The sequence below is a fragment of the Triticum aestivum genome, chromosome 3D (assembly GCF_018294505.1).
Source record: "Triticum aestivum cultivar Chinese Spring chromosome 3D, IWGSC CS RefSeq v2.1, whole genome shotgun sequence".
Lineage (NCBI taxonomy): Eukaryota > Viridiplantae > Streptophyta > Magnoliopsida > Poales > Poaceae > Triticum > Triticum aestivum.
In genome coordinates, this window is record NC_057802.1 from 75602870 (window position 1) to 75613018 (window position 10149).

General features: G+C 48.6%; 1 pseudogene; it reads left to right on the forward strand.

Annotated features, from left to right (window-relative positions):
- The first annotated feature begins 976 nt into the window (after positions 1-976).
- LOC123077524 (BTB/POZ domain-containing protein POB1-like) lies at positions 977-7744 on the forward strand (annotated as a pseudogene).
- Positions 7745-10149: the final 2405 nt, after the last annotated feature.

Below are 10149 nucleotides of genomic sequence, written 5' to 3' on the forward strand. Positions count from 1 at the left end.
AACTTTCAACCATCATTAGTAGAAGTGTGAAGAAGTGTAAGATATGCGAAAAATACTACTCCCTCCGTCCCAAAATATAAAATGTTTTTGCAAGCTAAAACAGCTTGCAAAAAGGTCTTATATTATGGGGTGGAGGGAGTATTTTTGAAGTAGTGTAATCCACTTTATAAATATGCAAGAAATACTACAATCTTTAGAAATACTATTTCACTATAAATATAAATCCACTTTCAACTTTTTTTCACTTAACAAAAAAATTAGTGATGAGTTGGCTACTAGATCATGGTGGATGATTTGGCCCGTCTCTAACAACCAGGGATGAAATCTCTGCCCTGCATTACTTTTTCTTAAGAAGGAATTTTATTGTTTGTCATATAGCTTTTGCGTACAAATAAAGTTGTAGTTCAATTTTTTTTACCAACGGTGGTGCTAGCCCAGATGGCTAGTGCTGCTAATCTCAATGGCAGAGTCATGAGATCGACTCCAACAGTTGCATCATTTTTGGCAAAAGAAATAGTAAGACGTCCATTGGACCGACCACGTCATATGAAAAAACAGATCACGCGAGAAAGCAAAACGCGTTCAACGCCCACCTACCTCGCACGAACCGCAAATCGCGTGGAAACGGAAACCTGCCGATTAAATAGCTAATTATTGCCCATGACTCTACGCAACCGCGTGATTGTGATCGAAGGGCTCATGGGTCATTTGCCCCCATCCCTGAACACGGAGTTCATTTGGCGTTACTTGTGCTCTCGCCTATAGCAATTAATAGCAACCACAATTATAAAAACCATTATGATTATAAGAGATAAGTGTGACAAGCAAACCCATCCGTGATCCCTCAAATAAAGTCAAATCATCCCGGTCGACCTCGTTCTCTTGTCTTCTCGAAGAATCCTCTGCGAGTCGGGATCAACCTCCACGGTCCCATACGCGTGCTTCCTCTTTTAGAGGTGCGGAGTGCATGGCCGGCGGCGAAAACATGACGACTGTGTTGGTGTCGGCGGAGGCGGACATGGACCTAGAGTTATCGTCTCGCGTCGGGGTGCCCAACTTTGAGTTCGCCTTCAATTCGGAGGTCTTCTCCAACATGGTGATGCAGATAGAGGTTGCCACCGGCGGCGACGTCGGTGGAGGGTCCTCTCCTCTCAGGCGATGATAATAAGAAAGGTGCGTGGAGCCCACCCCCTGGGTTCGATATGTTTGGCAATTTGGAATTGCATGCATATTTAATTTGATGCATATGTTAATTTGTGTGGGCATATGGGGTTGTTGCGCTTGATTTGATTTGGGATGGTTGGGTAATTTTGTTTCAGCTCAGGCTGACCCTTCGTTAAGGCCGTTTACCGTGTTAGTGTAACATGGGGGCAATAGAGGGAATCCATAAGTTATGTGCTTGTGCGTGTGTTGATGTGGTGTACACCTATGTTAGTGCGATATTTCCTTTGTTCACCTATGTTATTTTGTTTTGTGTGCATTGAAACATTTAGGCTTTGTTTGGCCGTAGGGGATATAGGACCCGGGGGAGACAATCCACGCTAGGGATTTTTTCCATCACACATGAATCCGTGGTAGAAAACCACGGCCCCGCTTACCACCATTTGGTTCACTCGCGATGGGGGAAAGACGGCGAAAAGTTCGTCTTCAAGCACAGACCGGCGTCAGGGTCACGGGCAGGAGTGCGCTGACTTGTCCAGAGACAACGTGTAAGAGACGAGGAACTCCATCCACGAGTGGAAAGGTGTTTTTTCCTCCCAGGGAATTCACGAGAAAGCGGACGAATTTTCCCGTTCCACCTCTCGACCAAATGGTATGGCGGAAAAAAGGGGAAGGTCTATCACCGGGTGGGAGTTTCCAAGGAATGGATCGGGATCCCATCCCCTGCTGCCAAATGAGGCCTTGAGGTCATTGTTAGCCTGCTTGATAACTACTTTTGTTCAAGTAGTCCAAATACTTGTTGCATAGAGATAAATTTGGCACTAGCACATATGCGATTACATGGCAGATCCATTTGTCAGGGGTTAGTGATTGAGGCAACAGTGAAACACCACACTGCTAGTATAAGTTTTGCACGTGAGATCTTATGTCGATGGGTGATCGTCAAGATTGGAGATTGTGGGGATCCCCTTTTAGAGATTCAGTCGGAGGTCAAACACTTCAGATCACTTGAGAGATTCAACCTTTGTTTATCTAGGTTTGTGTCACCAAGAAGGTGTAACACTCTACATCCTACGTGCTAGTTCTTGCTTCTGAAGACAAGTGTGGTGTGTGTGTGTGTGTGATAACAAGGTTTTCCTCCCCCCTTGGGGCTCCAGTTTGCCCCTTATTTAACATGGGAGCAGCCATAGTATACACTCTTTGGCGCATGTGGTGTGATCGGGGTCAAATGCCCCCTCCTCTCGACCTGCCCGGGCCTAGCCAGCCTAGGCCCGTGTATTTCATTGGAGTTGGTGGTGTTGCCCTTTAGCGATGCAATGCCATCTCTTTGACTGCGTCGCTGAATCCATCCGTCATCAAGGATGGGCTGGAAACATCATATTGTCCTTAATAGAGGAAGTAGTCAGAAGGACTTACCATGCTCGTCTCGCTCGTCAAAAGGCCAATGACGAGGCGAGCGGGGCCAGTGGTGCTGCCTCTCTCGCCTCCTCCCTTTCCACCACGAGGGTTGCTCTTGCAACCTAGGGGATTGCAATGATATACATCAACAAGGGCTCCCTTGGCCTTGGCGCCACCAGGATCGTCTGAGAGGACAAACACGGTTTGAAGTCCCGCAATGCCTTCTCAACCTATGGTATCCACTTGAATGGGTCCGGCCTCTTGAGGAGTTTGAACAAAGGGAGGCCCAACTCCCCGGACTTGGTCGCCATGCAACTTGATAAGTGTTGCATGTGTTTGGGACGCGTCAGAGGGCGGATTTGGTTGATTGCAGTAATCTTCTCAGGGTTAGACTTGATGCTCCTGCTGGACATGAGGAAACTGTGAAGCTTTCAAAGGGTACCTCGAAGACACATTTCTCCGGGTTCAGCTTCATGCACATGCGGCGCAGGTTATCAAAAGTTTCTGATAGGTCGTCGAGTGGCGTGGCCCGGTCCTTTGTCTTCATGATGAGATCGTCAATGTAGGCTCGGCGTTGCGGACGATCTGGGGCTCCAAAGCGATGCGAGCAGCCCGCTGATATGTTGGACGTTCATTCTTCAGACCAAAAGGTATATATAACAAAAAGTACATGCGGGGGTGATGAAAGTTGTCGTTTCGCCGTCCTCCTTAGTCATGCGTATCTAGTGGTAACTAGAATACCCGTCCAGGAATCACAGGAGATCACACCACGCAGTGGAGTCCATGATCTGGTCGATGCGAGGCGATTGAAAGTGATCCTTAGGACACGTTTCTTTTAGCTCGGTGAAGTCCACCCACATCCTCGACTTTCTGTTAACCTTTGGGACGACAACGGGATTGACGAGCCACTCAAGGTGATTCATCTGGCGGATGAAATGGGCCCCTTGGAGATTACTCACCTTGGCACAGATAAATCTTGTTGCTCGGGTGCTTGTCGACGCCCCTTCCATCATACGTGGCGTGCACCTGGGTACACAGATAAGTGGTGATCAATCATCTCCACGGAAACCCCGAGCATATCCGACCAACTAAGCGGTCGGGAGGCTGAAGAAGGTCAATGGGTCTCCGACCACCTAATGGCAACTCCAACGCGCTGACGCATTTTGTCTGTGCATGTCAGTTTAGATCGAAATGGACAGAAAAAAGGGCCCAACGTGCCGACACAAACAAACGTCCGTCCGTTTTTGTCTGCCCGAGACCCATTTCTAGCCCGAATTTAGGTTGGGTTTCCGTCGACACGGGCATGATACGGACGCGCACCACGTCCGCCTTTGTCCTCCTCCTGGCCCGCCCGTCGGTGATGACGCCCGTTCTGATCTGACGCTGCTTCGGTGCCTTAAGGCACCTGCCTTTGGGCCTATGACAGGTGGGCCTAACAGGTGGCTGGCCCACCTGTCATAGACCCAAAGGTAGGTGCCTTTAAGGCACCGAAGCTCAATCCGTTCTGATCAGGTTCGCACCGCGGCATGTTGGGATCCGGCTTGCCTGCTCCCTCCCCGTGCTCCCATCCGTGCTCCCACCTCATCCTACAGCTGTCTTTTTTTCCTTTTTCTTTCTAATCTAATCATCTCTACTCTGATTTTAAGAGGGTGGGGCCGGGTCTTATTTTGTTCCAATCAAATCAAGCCACCTATGCAGAGCACAGAGGGGCGCACGCGCGGGGAGCAGGCAAGTCTCTGTCTGGCATGTTGGGGTCGCACGTTGGAGTTGCCGTTCGAGGTCGGTGATGACGCCCGTTCTGGTCAGGTCCCGCCCCGCGACGTCTTCCCAGGTGGGCCCGACGCCTACTGTTGACGAGGGCCTCAACTTCCCGGCAGTCCTCGAGGTCGTTCCTGGTGGAAAGATCCACCGGGCACCACCTGCCGGTGCCGGTGCCCCCCTCGAAAGCGTTGGCTCCCCTCTTACGGTCCAGGACGTCGCGAAGGTCGTCGATGCGGGCGGTCTCGGAGAGACTGGGCCCTGCCCGATGCCCACCCGTTCCGCCAGACGCGGGGCTCCCTTGGGAAGCGCGGGCGCCCCCCGGTGTTGGGCGTTGGCGAGCAATTTCCACCTGCCCCGCGATTTCCTGGATCCACGGGCGCATGGGGGACGACTCCTCCAACGGCACCGGCGGGTGTGGGAGGAGGACGCACATGGTCTGGAGCGCGGCCACCTTGGTGGCCTCGCCAGCGCCCGGCCGACGGCGCGCTGGTTGACGCTCGACGCGCAGGCACGGCTGGGGGGACGCTGAGCCCCCTGCCGCTAGAAGACTGGCTGAGCCGCAACTATGTCCCATGCCGAGTGGTTCCCAGCGTGCTGGCGGCGAAGGCCGCTGCCGCCGCTGTGCCTGCGATCCACGGGAGGGCATGGTTGATGATGATGCAGCAAATATTTGGTCAAGCATTTGGATTTAGCTGTGGTGTTCAAACATATCAATCCCCTGTCCCTGCAGAAGTAGGATACAATCAATCCACTGCAGCTGAGACTAGCCACTGGACAATGGGTGCGAATCACGCGACTCATAAAACTTGAAAAGATGCTATTCCAGCTGACAGTTCTACTACTTGATGTCCTTAAAGGAATTGTAGGTTTTGAAATTCTAATATTCATGTTACAATTCCTGGTCAAGTTTGCAGTAAAGCTTTACAAAAGGCATTGCGTAAGTTCGGTTTGTGTCAAATACTTATCTGACGAAGTTATACGAAATTCCAGTAGGATCCTTGGGATAACATCTATGATCTCTTTCCTCACCGAGCTACAAGCATGTTTGGGTTGCTTGCTGCAGCTAAATTGCCGTTCAACTTTTCAGATATTATTTTTACCATTTACGATATAACTGAAGAGTGATTAAATGAATCTGCACCGTTGAACAGAGTGTTTCAAGTATTTTCACAGAAGAAAATATGTCCAATGGTTTAATTGCGTACCTTTTGCCCTAGTTGTCTTATATTTCACTGATCTTGTTATTTTGCAGCTGATAATGGAGAGATAGACTGTTTCTCAACCATGGCAAGTACACCAATTTTAACAGTGAAGACCCTTCATATCAATTCAGCGATTCTTGCTGCAAGAAGTCGTTTCTTTCTAAAGGTAATTTTATAACCATGTGAAATACATTTGTATAACCAGTTCAAGTTTCTAATAAGCTTCATGTTTCTTAGCTTTTCTCAAATGGCATGAATGAATCTGATCAGACGCATCCAAGAATCAGGATTGCTGATTCAGGTAATGTGATAGCTTAACTGTAACATTCTTCCTCTTATATTTTATCCTTATTTTCAACTGTGGTTGTGTTACTATTTTTAGTCATAAAATTATTTATGGTAAATAAAAGATTATCTTTTATAGTCTCTGCACTTAAATTTACTGGTAGTTCAGCATGCACACTGTATATATTGCATGTACCATGCACTATCTAAATATCCACTGATATGTGTCATCTCTTTTAGTCATCGATTTGGAAATTTGTGGATTAATTAACTCACTCTTAAGCAGGGAATTCTCTCTTAAGTTTATTTTTCATATGCAATTATCAGCGATTGGATCTGATTGTATGGAATGATTGAAATCACTTGGATTCCTCCCAACTCGTATGTTTTCTGTAGTAGTATACATATAAATTTTCTGTGATTGGAAAAAAGGTTAATCTCCCATGGAGCGTTTGTCAATACTGTAAGTCAGTAGTCAACTTCGAAAATTATTTAGGGTGCAAAAAGACTGTCCTTTTTTTTTTGCTTATTTACTGAACTGCTCTCTTATGATTTTTCTGTTTTCATTCTACTTGGAACAGAGGAAAAAGCCTTTATGGAGCTTTTAAGCTTCATGTACAGTGGAAAGTTGACAACAATTGAGCCCACTCTTCTGCTCGACATCTTAATGGCTGCCGACAAATTTGAGGTTCTTTCTTGCATGAGGTACTGCAGTCAGTTGCTCAGAAGCCTGCCTATGACCACAGAATCTGCACTGCTATACCTCGATCATCCATGCTCCCTTTCAATGGCTGCTGAAGTTCAGAGTGTGGTAGGTGCAGCCAAGGAATTCCTTGCCGAGAAATACAAGATTTTAGACAAGTGAGTGATCCACATTTGATGGAGCAATTTTTTTTTCATTTCGGAGAAAAATGTAGGCATTGGCCATTGTAATGTGCATGAAGTGTACTCATGGCATGGTTTGTCCCATTTCAGGTTTGAAGAAGTGATGAACATCTCTCTTTCTGGAATCGAGGCGATCTTTTCGAGCACTGACATACAAGTAGCATCTGAAGATGCGGTATATAACTTCTTGCTCGAGTGGGCCCGTGCGCGATACCTGGAACCGGAGGAAAGACGCGGGATCTTGAGCAGCCGTTTGCTTCCGCTGGTACGCTTCAGTCATATGACATGTGCCGCTCTTCAGGAGATCCTAGCATGCACTGATGATGATATAGACCGTGAGCAAGTAACCAAGCGCATCAATGAGGTCCTCCTCCACAAAGCTTACCCAACCCAGATGGAAGGTGCTCTTGCAGCAGATGTATCAACTCTCGATTGGCAATCTGCTGAGCGAACTTACGGGTCCAAACATGTGAAAGCGGTTGTGTTTGATCGACCTTGCCCACAGGTTATAGTTTACATGGATCTAACCCGCGACGAGTGCTCCCGATTCTTCCCATCAGGAGTTATATTGTCGGACTGGTTCCATCTCGCAGGTCAGAAATTCTATCTCATGGCAGACTGTGTACTGGATGAGCAGACAGAGTTGTACAGCTTTGGCCTCTGGCTAGGGATATATGGAAATTCTGTTTCAGGCTCGTCGTGTTTCGATGTTGAGTTTGCTGCAAGGACAAGATCGTCAGGAAAATTCTTGAGCAAGTACGTCGGTAGGCACACATTCAGCGGGTCTTTGCTGGAGGGATGTGATGATCTTTTTGGAGTTCCATGGTCGACGTTCATTGCGGACGACAGCCTCTTCATCGACGGCGTGCTGCATCTGAGAGTTGATCTGACTGTGGTGGAGCAGCCTGAATTACAGACCTGATGGTATTTCACTCAGCAAAGTTAGGGTGTGTCTTGAGCCCTGCATGTGATACTGTGAGCTGCTGCAGCAGCCAGGAAGTTTAATCCCCGGGCATTGTCCGGGGTAACCTGAATCATGTGTTATTGTTGTTGATCGGTTGCTACTGCAAGTCAGTAGTAACATGTGTGTGTGTGCGCGCTGACTGCTGACTTTTGTATGTTGGTATCATACTTTAGAATTTCATTTATGCCTGTGCGAATGGTCTCTGTGCTGGGAAAGTGAGTTTGTTGGCTGAATGATGCAAGGAGATTCCGACTTGGTGCTTCGACTGCTTTCATCTGACTTACTATAGTGTTTTTCTTTTCTAAATGTTAGTCCACACACTTGCTGAATCTTGAATCTTCGATGACAGTCAGCGGTTCAGGGCCTGCATTGCTACAAGCTCATCCGTCCCAATGATCACACGGATCGCCCCTCTTCTTTTTCGTTCGTCCTTCAAATGTCGACCGATTTGTGAAGTGCTTAAGCGTGGATGCTGATTGGTGCGCTCCCCCCCCCCCCCCCACCCACCACGAGCGCCAGGGGAGGGGGAGGGGGAGGGGGGCAGTGGAACGCTAGCCGCCGGTCCAAGCCACCCTCCTTGCCCCCTCATGTCCTCGTTGCCGCCTCGGTGCGCTGACGGGCAAAGCCTGGCCAGCATCGGCGGCGGAGGGGTGCTCTTCCTTCGCCCTTCCGGCGCTTGGTGGCGCAGCGTGTGGACGGGATGTGGCGGCACCATGGCAGCAGCCGGCGGCGGTGGCGCAGGTTGTGCGCGGCGGTATGAAAGGGTTGTGGGTTGCGGGGGTGCGCGCTGTGTCATTGGCAGGGACGAGACGGGTGCGTATCGGATCTGCCTTTCCGGGGATACGGACAGCTCGGCTAGTTGTGGTGACGGGGCTCGGCTTGTCGCTGGTGGTGGCGCGCTTGCCGGCCTCCGGTCAGGCCTAGTCTCGGACTCCGACAAGGGTGTGCGGGCTGCGGTCGGCATGGGTTGGTGATCTTTTTGCGTACCTGCAGTGGTGGTTGACAGCGATGGTGGTTTGGTAGGGGTCGCGTTCCGGCGGTGGTGGGTGCACCAATGATGGGCGAGGTTGCGGCAGCTCTGGCGACAGTGATTGGTGTGCGGGTGGTGGTGCTCCTTTCTTCTCATGGGTTCAGGCCGGCATGGGATGTCCGCGCGGTGGATGATAACCCACAAGTATAGGGGATCGCAACAGTTTTTGAGGGTAGAGTATTCAACTCAAATTTATTGATTCGACACAAGGGGAGCCAAAGAATATTCTCAAGTATTAGCAGTTGAGTTGTCAATTCAACCACACCTGTAAGACTTAATATCTGCATCAAAGTATTTAGTAGCAAAGTAGTATGGAAATAATGGTAACGGTGGCAAAAGTAACAGTAGCAGTTTTGTAGTAACTGTAACAGTGACAACGGTAAAGTAACTAAGCAAAGATCAATATGTGAAAAGCTCGTAGGCATTGGATCAGTGATGGATAATTATGCCGGATGCGATTCCTCATGCAACAGTTATAACATAGGGTGACACAGAACTAGCTCCAGTTCATCAATGTAACGTAGGCATGTATTCCGAATATAGTCATACGTGCTTATGGAAAAGAACTTGCATGACATCTTTTGTCCTACCCTCCCGTGGCAGCGGGGTCCTATTGGAAACTAAGGGATATTAAGGCCTCCTTTTAATAGAGTACCGGACCAAAGCATTAACACTTAGTGAATACACGAACTCCTCAAACTACGGTCATCACCGGTAAGTATCCCGATTATTGTCACTTCGGGGTTAACGGATCATAACACATAATAGGTGACTAATGACTTGCAAGATAGGATCAAGAACTCACATATATTCATGAAAACATAATAGGTTCAGATCTGAAATCATGGCACTCGGGCCCTAGTGACAAGCATTAAGCATAGCAAAGTCATAGCAACATCAATCTCAGAACATAATGGATACTAGGGATCAAACCCTAACAAAATTAACTCGATTACATGATAAATCTCATCCAACCCATCACCGTCCAGCAAGCCTACGATGAAATTACTCACGCACGGCGGTGAGCATCATGAAATTGGTGATGGAGGAAGGTTGATGATGACGACGGCGACGGATTCCCCTCTCTGGAGCCCCGAACGGACTCCAGATCAGCCCTCCCGAGAGAGATTAGGGCTTGGCGGCAGCTCCGTATCATAAAACGCGATGAATCCTTCTCTCTGATTTTTTTCTCCCCGAACGTGAATATATAGAGTTGGAGTTGAGGTCGGTGGAGCACCATGGGGCCCACGAGGCAGGGGGCGCCCCCCCCACCCTCGTGGACAGGGTGTGGGCCCCCTGGCCTTGCTTCTTTCGCAAGTATTTTTTATTTATTCCAAAAATATTCTCCGTGAAGTTTCAAGTCATTCCGAGAACTTTTATTTTTGCACAAAAATAACACCATAGCAATTCTGCTGAAAACAGCGTCAGTCCGGGTTAGTTCCATTCCAATCATGCAAGTTAGA